The sequence below is a fragment of the Cornus florida genome, unplaced genomic scaffold (genome assembly GCF_030987335.1).
Source record: "Cornus florida cultivar Cherokee Brave unplaced genomic scaffold, ASM3098733v1 CherokeeBrave_3.0.0_Hap2_Chr09, whole genome shotgun sequence".
Classification (NCBI taxonomy): Eukaryota; Viridiplantae; Streptophyta; class Magnoliopsida; order Cornales; family Cornaceae; genus Cornus; species Cornus florida.
Genome location: NW_026775579.1, coordinates 61,191,241 through 61,205,228, shown reverse-complemented (window position 1 = coordinate 61,205,228; position 13,988 = coordinate 61,191,241).

Sequence of the window (13,988 nt, the reverse complement as noted above, 5' to 3'; positions counted from 1 at the left end):
TCTATTTCTTGCTCTTTTCCTTTGACCTGTGTTCTGTGCATGCCTAGGTAGTCTCCAGGAACTAAACAGATATTAAAAGTAATTAAGTATGCATGTTAATTCAGTTTTTAAACTGTAATATATGCGTTGATTAATTGAATTTGATTTACTGGATAACTTGTTTCAATTTCTGTTTTAAATCGTGTAACGATGCGTACTAAGATATATGATTTTTCTGGATGATTTGGGACTTAGTCGGACCTCTAGGAACTTGAACTAATATTTTTAGAGGGTTATTACTGTCATCGGAGACGAAGATGATGACAGGAAACAGGGACAGAGCTGGCTCTTAAGGGGAAAGAGCCGACTTCCTTTTATTTTTAGCCCGCGACTCTTTGTGAGAGAGAGAACCGGCTCTATGGAATTAGGGAGCCAGCTCTAAAGGTCACAGAGTCAGCTCCCAAGGTTAGGGAGCCGGCTCCCTTGTGTGGGAGCTTGCTCTCTTATTTTGAGAGCAAGCTCTCGTGCATAGTAACTTACAGGAATTTTTTTTAAAGCACAGTTTTGATTTTTTTAAAATTTCAGGACTGTTTTGGGTTGGTAAATGGGATTCTAAATTATTTTTCATGACATGTTAGGATCCTATGATGCATAATCTTAATCTGTATGCTATTGTTTTTAACAGTATGAAAGTTTAAATAAGTTGGCATGCTGTTAACGGATAGAAGTGATTTAATTGCTTAATTTTATTTTAGCAATTTAACGGACTGTAACATGATTTTTAAATCTCATTTTGGATGTATTATATTGTTATATACATATCAGATTTTGATTATGTTTGTTCTGGATATTAATTGATGAACTATTTAATTTTGTTTTGTCAATTACATAGATTCGATGGGTGGTATGCACCGGTATGGGACGATAGCATATTATGTTTGAATTAGATCAAAACGCTAACTCCTACCTATTCTGGATTTTAATTGTTGAACTGCTTTATCTGTTCTATCAATTATATGGATTTATGTGGATTATTTGCACTGATATGGGATGGTGGCATATTAGGTTTAGATTAGATCAAAATGCTAACTCCTACCTGCTCTGGAATAAGGGAATGGATTATAAAATTAAATCATACTTATATTTAAGTCAGATCAGCTGAACAAAGTTGAATGATTAACTAGATTACTTGCTATTTGTATTTAAGTCAAATCAACTGAGTAAGTTGATTGACTAACTGGATTATTTGTTATTTATGTTTAGGTTAGATCAACTGAATAAGTTGAGTGACTAACTGGGTTAGTTGTTCCTTATGTCAGATTAATGAACAATTGAATGACATACTCTGGTTTTGGATGGACTTTAAATATATGATTATGGTACCACGATTTGAGTTTGAGTCTCAGAATCGGTGGTTAGGGAGCGTATATGCATTGGGATGCATAGCTGGTTATGATGGTTGAGGTGTACCCTGTTAGGTCTAGGTATTCATGCCCACCTCTGGTGCGTTTTGCATGTTGCCTTCTATTCAAGTTGAGACCCCCTTTGTAGTCTAGTGAGAGTCCCTTAGTGTGGATATATATATGTATGGATTAGATAGATATTATTGAGTTATCTAGGATGTATCTGCATATCGGGTCTCAGTTTGGATTATAGTTAGAGTAGAATTTGTTCGTGGGCCTGACCCACTATTATTTTTCAGGTATCGGATGGTTCCAGTTTTAGAGCTTGTTCGTGCTGAGCAGAGACGGTCACTCATTCTTTCGATTGCGTAGGACTGCTATTTATGTTTAGTTTTGTTTTTCCAGGGGTCTATAGAGTATGGATTCCCGAGTTGTACAAGTTGGAGGATTATTGGTATCAGAAGAATTTATTTATAAGAATTTATTCTGAGGATTTCGTTAATGGATTTATCGTTTTAGTTCTTTCAGCAATTTTATTTATTCCTATTTATCATATTTGTATTCTGTGTTCGATTATTGCCATTTGTTTTTAATATCCTTGGGTATTCGGACGTGGGCCTTGCCAACTCGCATCTGAAAATCCGGGGGTATCACAATTGGTATCAGAGCACTCTAGGTTCAAGTGTCTTTAGGAGTGTTTTTCGTTATATGACTTTCGTGTTGCGTCTCTTAAAACATAGAGCCATATTAGGATTCGTAGTACTCTATCTACGCTTCGTTAGGAGGAGCTGATGTCAACTATATTCTGTAGTCACAGAGTGGTTGATACTAGGAAGGAGGATAGCGATAAAGACCCAAAGGAGAAAAGGAGTACGTTATCGATTTCCTTGCCAGAAGGCAGAACTAGGAATCAAAGATTCAGTTTCGGTTGGCGCTATTGTAAAAGTATAAGCCAATGAAGAATTTAGGTGTATGTGTTAGGTCACCGTATATCGGGGCCAACACGACTTCAGTTGTTCTTAAAAAGGAGAAAAATGAGGAGTAAGGTCCGAAGAGGATCTTAATGGAGGAGATTTCAGCATATCTAAGAAAGAGGGTACTAAATCTTGAAGATGAATGATCGCACGAGGGTGATCTTATTTTCGAATAGTATAGTGAAATGCTATTGGTGAAATTGGTATTGATCAATCTATATATAGTTGAGCTTTCATATTATCTTTAAAAGAGATATATCAGAAGATACTTTTCTGGAGTTTGGGGATCAGAAGGAGTTCTTATCAGAACGAGATTCATGCTTTTATATCACATATAGGAGAGCACTGGTATTATGTTGTGACGTTTTAAGTCGTTTTGTAAAGCCACGTTAGACGGTTTGTATGCAGCATATAAGGAGGAATGAGGGTTAAGCCTTTGGTTTTGCTTAGGCAAACGAATGTTGCTTTTAAGCTATGTTTAAGGATATGTTTCGAGGTTGGATGATTACCTACGAAACTATAAAAGGAAATTTTGTGAAGTAATTTTGCAAGTTGAGTTCCGGGGAGACTTTCTTTTCTAGAAAAACGATGTCTTAAGAATGATTGTATTTTGTTTTATTGTGTATGTCATACGTGGTTTTTTTTTTTTTTTTTTTTTTTTTTTTTTTTTTCTGTTAATTGTTTGGAATTTGGATGTGGTTTAGTTGGGGATATAAGTATGTGATCAGCCAACTACTGTTTTATACCATGGAGTAATAGCGCTATTTATGCTAGGATTGTGGGCATGTGGATATAGGATTTGGTAGATATACATAAATTTAGTCAATCTATTGGACCTGGACATACGTCAGTATAGTATGTTTTTAGGATAGGATAGTTAAACTATCAGTACGAGTCAAATAATCATGAACGATTAGTTTGATATACTTTACGCTACAACGCTATGATAATGGTGGTTGTTAATGTTTTGGGTATTCGTGAGGTTGTGGTAAATAAAGACCACTGAAACACAATGATGGTTTATTGGAGGTGTAGGATTTGTAGAACATCTTCTTTGGAAAATTTCATTGGTTGTTCCCAAGATGGAAGGAAGATTTAGTACTAGTTTAGGTACTTAGTGGAAGTACACCTATTGAGGATAGTAGACTGAAAATTTTCATTAGTTTATCCTTAATCAAGAATTTATTCACAAGGGCGTGTCATTAGGAGGAATTGCCGGTGTTGCACATGGAGGAGGAAACTAAGTCTTTTCATTGCATAAATAATATGGATTTTTTTTTTTTAAGGTCATAATTTGCAACAATTAGTTGTTGCTAGGAAATTGATGACTTATTTGGATGATGGAAAGATTCCATATTCTTTTGAGGTTAGACAGACAGTCTAATAGACACTTACTTTTGTTAGAGAAGTAGGATGTGTCAAAGTCATAAAGGTAATACTGAACACCTAGATAAAGAAGAGGTGCATGGTGTATGTGGAAAAGATGTAGTTAGTTGACATTTGATAAATGAAATTACCGATTGACTTTCCCTATCGGTAAGTTTATCATGGATCAGAATGTATGGATTTAATTGCAGAGTTAGCTTTTGACGATGCTCCAAATTAAACAATGGGTGCAGATGAAAGCTAGTGGTACCAGACTAATGGTACTTTTTATAATAAATTGGAAGGAGGATGTAAGGACTGAGGTTCACAACTCTTAATTCTTTATTTATCCTGGTGGAAACATGATGATTCATGGAATAAAGTAGATGTTTGGAAGACAGGCAAGAGGAGGGACACAGTGATTTTGTCTCAAAGTCTAATATCTATTAGATAATCTAGATAGACCATCAGAGATCGCTAGATCCTTGCAGTCATTTCCTATACTGAAGTGGAAATGACAGAGCATTTTTCCACGGATTTAGTTGACAGATTGCTTATTTTATACAGGGGTTAGGATTCTGGTTGGGACATTGGTTGATTGATAAATTAAATCAGTTTCATTTTGTCTATTTTGAACTGGTTAGATATCAGTTCATACGAATAGAACGGATCACGAGATGGCTTAGATGGAGAGAAGTGGTGATACATACTTTACATTAAGTTTTGTCTGGTGGAAGTAATATGGAAGTGGATGCTCTTAACAAGCGATATGGTAATTAAACCTTCGAGTAGTTGTTGAGAAATCAGTTGAATTTATAGCATGTGTAATACTAACACTAGTTATTACCAAGGTATTTAAGGAGGTTAACTTTAAATATCAGAGTTGACCCTATATGGGGTATTACTTTACTCAGATAGAGTTTAAGGTACTGGAGGAGGATGTCGATTTTGGGGAAACCGGTATGGATAGGGACGAGTACATAATCGTCTCTCAGTGGAATACCTGTTAGAAAGGTGGAAAATTGATAATCAGATATTATTGGAAAATTTTGCCACTTCTTATATCAAAATGGGAGTAGGACTAATTAGGAGTGGATGGTTGGTAGAAATTATCGACACTGATTGGAATTTTAATTCCATATGGGATAAGAGTGATGGATTGAGGAATGTTCACTTTGGAGTTTCATATCAGTTCTATATTGCACTGATAATGGAATATGTTATAGCATGTGGATGTCCATTTTACTGGATAAACAGTGCTATTTAGAAGGAGCTTTATGAGGATTTTGGAGCAGTAGTTTTGCTTCATATCTCTAGACGAAGGATTTGATCGAGAACTTATATTTGATCATAGAGGATATGTTTGGGACATATATCCTAGGTTTTCATGGATAATTAGAAGTGTTTACTTCACTTTTCGGCATATTGGTCTGTCATACAATTGGCACAAAGAGGTTAGTATAACAACGTTTGAGGTTTTATATATTATATAGTGTAGATCTCTCACTTGTTGGTTTGAAATGAAATGAAGAGTTGTACAATTTGCCCTTGACTTTATTAATGGATACACCAGAGAGGTATACTCTCATTTGTAATGGATTGCACGCGGTTTGAAGGCGGCGGTAGGATGTTGTAAATAGTGGAACTCATACACTAGAGTTTTCCTACCAGGAAACAGTTGTTTGGGATGTCTTCCATATAGGAAGCAATGTGTGTTTTGGAGAAATGTCAGTTTTTACTTATTAAATTGACTTTTCATGGATTTTGTCTATCAATTGTGGTGATAGGCTATAGAATCGCGTTACTAAACCATTAGGGTTGGATACATAGAAGTTTTGCAAAATCTATGCTATGGAATTTGGAGGGATATGGATATATACCCTTGTATAAAATTGGGTAAGGATGAGTTGTCGTTAAATAGAACCTACGTGTAGTATAATTTTTGTGTTTCCTAAATATAGGACCCATTAATTTTTATGAGGATTTGGAAATTCCGTGGAGCCCATACACAAAGGCAGAATCCACAATGGAACGGAAATGAATTTTAACAAAAATAATTCAGATTTTCATGAATTTCGAGGACAAAATTCCTTTTGTTAGGGGGTATGAATGTAATACCCCTAGTTTTCAAAAGGATATAATTGGAATTTAATTTTTATTTTCTTGTGTATTTTAATGGTTTATGTGGTTATGTGGCTTAATGGTAGGTGTTTAATTGTATAAATTATTTAATTGATTATTTGGTTAGTTGTAAATGTTTAATTGTTTCATATTAATTGTTTAATTGTTACTTTGTATAATTGTTGAAATTGCTTTACTTGTTTAATTGAAAGTAAATGTTTATATTATTTTTTATTTTTTTTAAACGGAGTTGGACTTGGATAGGATCAATGGACTAGTTTGGATAGGGGATTAAATGGGTACAGTTAATACCCATGGATGGTTCTACATATATATTTGGTTATATAATGGTTTAATTATTAATTATTATTAATGATTAAATTAGTGTCATTTTCCATTATATGTATAATGTGGTTTTAGGGTGTTATATTTTTTTAATTAAATCGCCGACTTATACATATAGTTAGTTTATTTGTTATTTTCTTTTCGTTTGCGGTTGCGTCTCCTCAGTTGATTAGAATTAGGTTTTCCTTCACACCTATAAATATATCCTATTAAGTCTGCCTAGGGTTAAAAAAACAAAACACACAGACTCTATTCACGTATACAGAGGGTTCATGTATACAGAGAGGGTTGAGAGAAAACTAGTGAGGAGAATTAGGGTTTGGCTAGGGACAAAGGCTGAACTAAGGAGAGGTGATTGACGCTTACTTGTAGGTTTGGACCGAAGTAGTAGAAGGTTGACGATAGTTGGAAGTCGTCAGAAAAATCAGAGACGACGGTGCAAGGTTTCAATTCGAAACCTAGAAGCAAGTTCTAGTTCTTGCTCTTTTCCTTTGACCTGTGCTCTGTGCAAGCCTAGGTAGTCTCCAGGAACTAAATGGATATTAAAAGTAATTAAGTATTCATGTTAATTCAGTTTTTAAACTGTAATATATGCGTTGATTAATTGAATTTGATTTACTGGATAACTTGTTTCAATTTCTGTTTTAAATCGTGTAACGATGCGTACTAAGATATATGATTTTTCTGGATGATTTGGGACTTAGTCGAACCTCTAGGAACTTAAACTAATGTTTTCAGAGGGTTTTTACCGTTATCGAAGATGAAGACGATGACAGGAAGTAGGGATAGCGCTGACTCCTAAGGGGAAAGAGCCGGCTCCCTTTTATTTTTAGCCCGGGGCTCTCTGTGAGAGAGAGAGCCGGCTCTATGGAATTAGGGAGCCAGCTCTCAAGGTCACAGATCCAGTTCCCAAGGTTAGGGAGCCGGCTCCCTTATGTGGGAGCTTGCTCTCTCATTTTGAGAGCAAGCTCTCTTGCATAGTAACTTACGGGAATTTTTTTTAAAGCACAACTTTGATTTTTTTAAAATTTCAAGATTGTTTTAGGTTGGTAAATGGGATTCTAAATTATTTTTCATGACATGTTAGGATCCCGTGATGTATAATCTTAATCTGTATTCTATTATTTTTAACAGTATGAAAGTTTAAATAAGTTGGCATGCTGTTAACGGATAGAAGGGATTTAATTACTTAATTTTATTTTAGCAATTCAAAGTTTATATGGGATGGTGGCATATTAGGTTTAGATTAGATCAAAACGCTAACTCCTACCTATTCTGGATTTTAATTGTTGAACTGCTTTATCTATTCTATCAATTATATGGATTTATGTGGATTATATGCACCGGTATGGGGCGGTGGCATATTAGGTTTGGATTAGATCAAAACGCTAACTCCTACCTACTCTGGAATAAAGGAATGGATTATAAAATTAAATCTTACTTATATTTAAGTCAGATCTGCTGAACAATGTTGAATGACTAACTGGATTACTTGCTATTTGTATTTAAGTCAGATCAACTGAGTAAGTTGAGTGACTAACTGAATTATTTGTTATTTGTGTTTAGGTCAAATCAACTGAATAAGTTGAGAGACTAATTGGATTAGTTGTTCCTTATGTCAGATCAATGAACAATTAAATGACATACTCTGATTTTGGATGGACTTTAAATATATGACTATAGTACCACGATTTGAGCTTGAGTCTCAGAATCGGTGGTTAGGGAGCGTATATGCATTGGGATGCATAGTTGGTTATAATGGTTGAGGTGTACCCTGTTAGGTCTAGGTATTCATGCCCACCTCTGGTGCGTTTTGCATGTTACCTTCTATTTAGATTGAGACCCCCTTTGTAGTCCAGTGAAAGTCGCCTAGTGTGGATATATATATGTATGGACTAAATAGATATTGTTAAGTTATCTAGGATGTATCTGCGTATCGGGTCTCTGTTTGGATTGTAATTAGAGTAGAACTTGTTTGTGGGCCTGACCCACTATTATTTTTTAGGTATCAGATGGTTTCAGTTTTAGAGCTTGTTGTACTAAGTAGAGACGGTCACTTATTTTTCTGACTGCGTAGGACTGCTATTTATATTTAGTTTTGTTTTTCCAGGGGTCCACAGAGTATGGATTCCTGAGTTGTACAAGTTGGAGGGTTATTAGTATTAGAAGAATTTATTTATAAGAATTTATTCTAAGGATTTCATTAATGGATTTATCGTTTTAGTTTTTTCAGTAATTTTATTTATTCCTATTTATCATATTTGTATTCTGTGTTTGATTATTGCCGTTTGTTTTTGTTATCCTCGGGTATTCGGGCGTGGGCCGGGCCAACCCGCATCCGAAAATCTGGGAGTATCACTATTACAAAAGCCCAACCCTGTTCAAGCCCGGACAAAATCACCAACAGCCCAAGATCGCCAATATTGAACTTCCAGCCCGTGAATAAAGACATTTGGACCAAGTTGTATTTGGCCCAGATTTATTTTAAGACACAACCAGTCCTACCAAATAAAGGATCCTTCATACAAGGAAATTCTACAGTAAGAGAAATCTGGCATGGAAAAAAGTATAGAAGGTAATAACATTATAGGAAAGAACATTGTATATGGAATGTATTAGAGGATAAGCAATGCGAGTCCTGCCATAATTTCACCACCTTTTTGTATATAAATAGAGGCTTAGACCTCCAATAAAGATTATCGAGCAATATACATTTTTCTTCGAATTGTTCTTGTTACTCATTTTTTTTATTTTGAGTGAGTTTTATTATTTCTTTTCAATTTCTTTATAGAGAGAAATTTTGCACATACACTTTGGTGTCGTCTATGGGAAACGTATAGAAATATACTTCTGCAATTAATTCAATTTGTTTATGGTACTACGATCTGGAATGTCAAGCGGAGAATCCGCAGCAGCAGCTGATCAACAGATGGAGTTGATGCAAAAGATGCGAGAAGAATTCTTGCACCAATTCAAAACACTTCGTCAGGCGAACGAGACCAGCGCAACTCAAATTGCGTTGCTTCAACAGCGAAACGATGCCCTTCAATCAGCGATGGCTCAGTTAGCACCATAGCCACCACTAGAAGATGAGGCAACACCTCCCCCCAACCAAAACGTTCCTCCAGTTAACGAACCTCAGGCCAATGAGGCACGGCCTAATGAGGTTCGGCCTAATGAAGTTCAGCAAGAGCAAAGGACCAGGACTAAGGTGGCCGCTTTGGACAATCACCCTCGTCGCAAGTAGGACGAACAGGTCGAGTCCAGTCGTAAGCTTATGGTATGGACTAATGGTATTCCAAATGGTACGGGCATACAGGATGCCTTTGATGAGAAGAGGCTCCCGAGGGTTCAGATGCCCGCTGAGATGGCCAGAGAGCATAAGAACTCTCTGGTGAAGTGTGATACCCCTCGATTCTAGAGCCACGGATGATCAAATCTGAGCACAGATCCGAGGGATACCAGACAATTAATTATATAAATGAACACAGAATACAAAAGATATTAAGAAATAAATAATTAAATAAGCTAAAAGAATTCTAAATATTAAATCCTCAAAAGAGATAAAACTAATTGAATCCAAACTTTCCAAAAACTCGAATATACGTACAACTCGGGAATCCATCTAGTGGACCCCTAATAAAAATCCCAATAGAAAGTAAAGAACGGAAATAAAATCAAAAGCTAAAATATGAAAGGAGATCCTACGTAGTCGGAGAAGTGAGTGACTGTCTCTGCTCAGCGCGATCAAACTTTAAGTTTGGAACTGACGAACACCTGAAAAATAAGAGTGGGTCAGACCCGCGAGCAAGTTCTACTCTACTACAATCCATACAGAGACCTGATAGGCAGATACATCCTAGATATCTTAAAAATAACTAAAGTAGTCCATATATGTATAAATACACACTATAGGACGCTCACTAACCTATAGGTCTGTCTCAGCCTGAGTAGAAGGTAACATACAAATTGCACATAACGTAGGCATGTATACCTAGACCAACTAGGGGACCAGGTATCTATTATGTCAAGTTATTCATCCTAGGTGATATACGCACCCTAACTATGATCCTGAGACTCAAGCTTATATCACGGTACCATAATTATATATATAAAAAGTCTATATAAACTGATTACAAAAATATCATCCATCTGATACAGTGGCCTGACATATGTATAAAAATCCATCCATAAGCCAAAATATGTCATTCAATTATTTATTGACCTTACACAAAGTATAAGTATGACTTAACTTTTATAGTTAATCCATTCCTTATTCTAGAATAGGAAGGACTTAGGCTATGTTTGGTGTGAGTGAATGGAATCAAATGAAGGTGGAATGGAATGCATTTGTTTCCATTCTCTTGTTTGGTGTGTCATATTAAAAGTGGAATGGCCATTCCTAGGGAATGCCCATTCCATCAAAAAGGTGGAATGCCCATTCCACTTCTTGAGAGGTGGAATGACCATTCCATTCACACTAAGAATTAATAAAGTAATAACATAATTTAAAGAGATAATTCACGGATACACACACTATATAAAATATAATATAATATATATATATATATATAATATGTATATATATGCTGTTTGTTCCCCCTCTCTCTATCTCGTTTATTTTTCTCTCTCTATTATCTCTTTCCCTTTTATTTTTGCAAATTAATTTTTTTAGTTAATTTTTTTTACTACTAATAAAATGTAATTTAAAGAAACTATATAAATTCATTCTATTCTAACTTTCTTACCAAACATAGGAATGAGAATGAGATTCCATTTTTACACATTCCATGTTTACAACCAAACGGTGGAATGAGAATCATTATTCTCATTCCATTCCATTCTCATTCCATTCCCACCTCCATTCTCATTCCATTCCAATTCATTCCACCACACCAAACATCCAATTCATTCCACCACACCAAACATGCCCTTAGTGTTTTGAACTAATCCATCCCCAATATGCCACCGTCCTATATCGATGCATATAATCTATTAAATAGTCCAAATAATTGATGCAGTAAATAAAAAATTAAAACATCAATTAATCCAATCTAAGCATAATAATTTTCAGATAATCAACTACGCTTAATACACTGCTGAAATATGATTAACACTATTAAATCATATAAAGAAACAAAATTGCTAAATACAAGTAAGCAATTAGATCAGTTATTCAATACTCAACATTCAGGTTTACTGTTTAACTTCATGTTGTTTCATTCCTTAGCATATTAATGTAATCATGATTCTCAGTAGTTTTATGTCCATAACAGTTATTTAAATCATTTAAAGCAACTTAAACAACTTAGGAATACTCCTAATGGCCAAACATAACTTAAAAACACAATTTTTGCATGTTCCAGTGCGAGACCAACCTCCCAGACTTTGAGAGCCAGCTCTACCCTCTTGGAAGCTGGCTCCCTACAAGTAAGAGCCGGCTCCTTCCATTAGAGAGCCGGCTCTTTCTCCCTCAGAGTCGTATACTGATCCCGTTCGTCTTATTCGGCTCTAGTGATGTTCAGAACCCTCTGTATTGTTTTTATTAAGATTCCTAGGGTTCAATCTATATCCCAAAGGTTCCAAAAACTCATAGAATTCCAGTATGCAATGCTAACAAGAATTTAAAACATAATTGGTAACAATTTATGCAATAAAATGATTTCAATTAACCAATACATAATATAGTTTACAGTCTGAATTAACATGCATAAAACATTCGTTTTAAAGTCTGATTAAGTCCTAGAGACTATCTAGGCATGCACAGAACACATGTCTAAGGGAAGGAGTTAGAATAGGAACTTGCCTTAAGTTTCAATTTGAAATCGTGAACCGCCGTCTTTGAGTTTTCCGCAATTTCTTAGCTGCCGTTAATCACCTCTGTTGCTCCTGGTTCAAACCACGAGCAATCACCTTCCTCCTTGTTCCGACCTGTAATCTACGGCCAAAACCTTAATTCTCACTCTCAGTTCTCTCTCAAACCTCTCAGTTCTCTCTCTTTGCCTCCACTGTTCGTGAATAGGGTTCTCAAACAATCGGCAGAATTAAACAAGTATTTATAGGCCAATTAACTTTACCCTAATTCTAATCTTGTGAGAAGATGAAAAAGAAATAAATGAATTTAATTTAATTTAGCATTTAATTTAAACCTACAATGTCACGTAAACAAATTAAAAAATTTAAACAATTAATGAAATGCCACATAAGCACATAATTCAATTAAACACATAAATTACTTAAATAATTAACCAAATAACAAAATAGCCAAATAATTCAATTAAATAAGTAAACAAATAAGTAAATAATCAATTAATCAAATAAAAATGCAATTGAACAATTAAATGAAAATACCGAGACCTTTTAAAATTAGGGGTATTAAATTCTTCCCCCCTAACAAAAGGAATTTCGTCCTCGGAATTCGCCCTTACCTTCTTCCATTATTGTAGGAAATTGCGAGCGAATGACATCCTCCCATTCCCAAGTAGACTCAGCCTAATTGTGGTGACTCCACTGAACACGTACTAAAGGGATAACCTTATTATAAAGAATCTGATCCCGTCGGTCAACAATACGACATGGTAGCTCCAAATATGTTGCATCCGGCTGTAACTCAATCTCTCCAACATCGATATGTTGGTAGTGATCCTCGTCTCGCAAAAATTTTCGCAACATGGAAACATGGAACACATTGTGCACACGATCCAAATGATTCAAAAGTGCTAACCGATAAGCTACAGCTCCAACTCGATCCGTAATCATGAACAGACTAACAAACCGTGGTGACAACTTCCCTTTTTTCCCAAAGCGTATCATTCCTTTCATAGGAGACACTTTGAGTAGAACCTGATCTCCAACCTGAAACTCCAATGCACGAGTACGACGATCACTTTGAGTAGAACCTGATCTCTAACTTGAAACTCTAATGCACGAGTACGATGATCGGCATAACTCTTCTGCCTACTCTGGGCAGTATGCATGCAATCCCTAATAAGAGCGATCTTCTCAGAAGTATCCTTAATGAATTCAGGATCCAAAAATCTGCTTTCTCCAATCTTCATCCAATAAATATGAGATTGACATAGTCCTCAAACGGTGCCATACCAATAGTCTTCTGGAAGTTATTATTATACGCAAACTCCACAAGCGGTAAATAATTCTCCCAGTAAACCTTAAAATCAAGCAGGCAAGAACGAAGCATATCCTCTATGATCAGATTAACCCTCTTGGTCTGTCCATCAGTCTGAGGATGATAAACAGTACTAAGATACAACACTGTACCCAAAGTCTATTGAAAACTCTTCCAAAATCCTGACATAAAGCTCGAATCCTTGTATGATATAATAGATAATGGAATGCCATGCAGCTTTACAATCTCTGTAATGTAAAGTCTCGCCAACTACTCTGATGTGAAGTCAGGCGAATAGGCAAGAAATGAGCTGACTCAGTCAACCTATCCACAATGACCCAAATGGAATTGTGATCCTTGAATGAATTAGACAATCCTTCTATAAAATCCATTGAAATGCTCTCCCACTTCCACTCTTGTATAGGTAGTGGTTGTAAAGCTCTTAGCGGCCTCTGATGATCAATCTTGACCATCTGACAAGTACTACATTAAGAGACAAAAATAGTAATGTCTTTCTTCATACCTGCCCACCAAAACTGCCGCTTCATATCTTGATACATCTTGTCTCCTTCTGGATGAACAGAAAACTCAGAATGATGAGTCTCAGTCATCGCATCCTTCCTTAAATCATCAGCAGAAGGTACTACTAAATGCCTTTTGTACTTCAAACCTCTA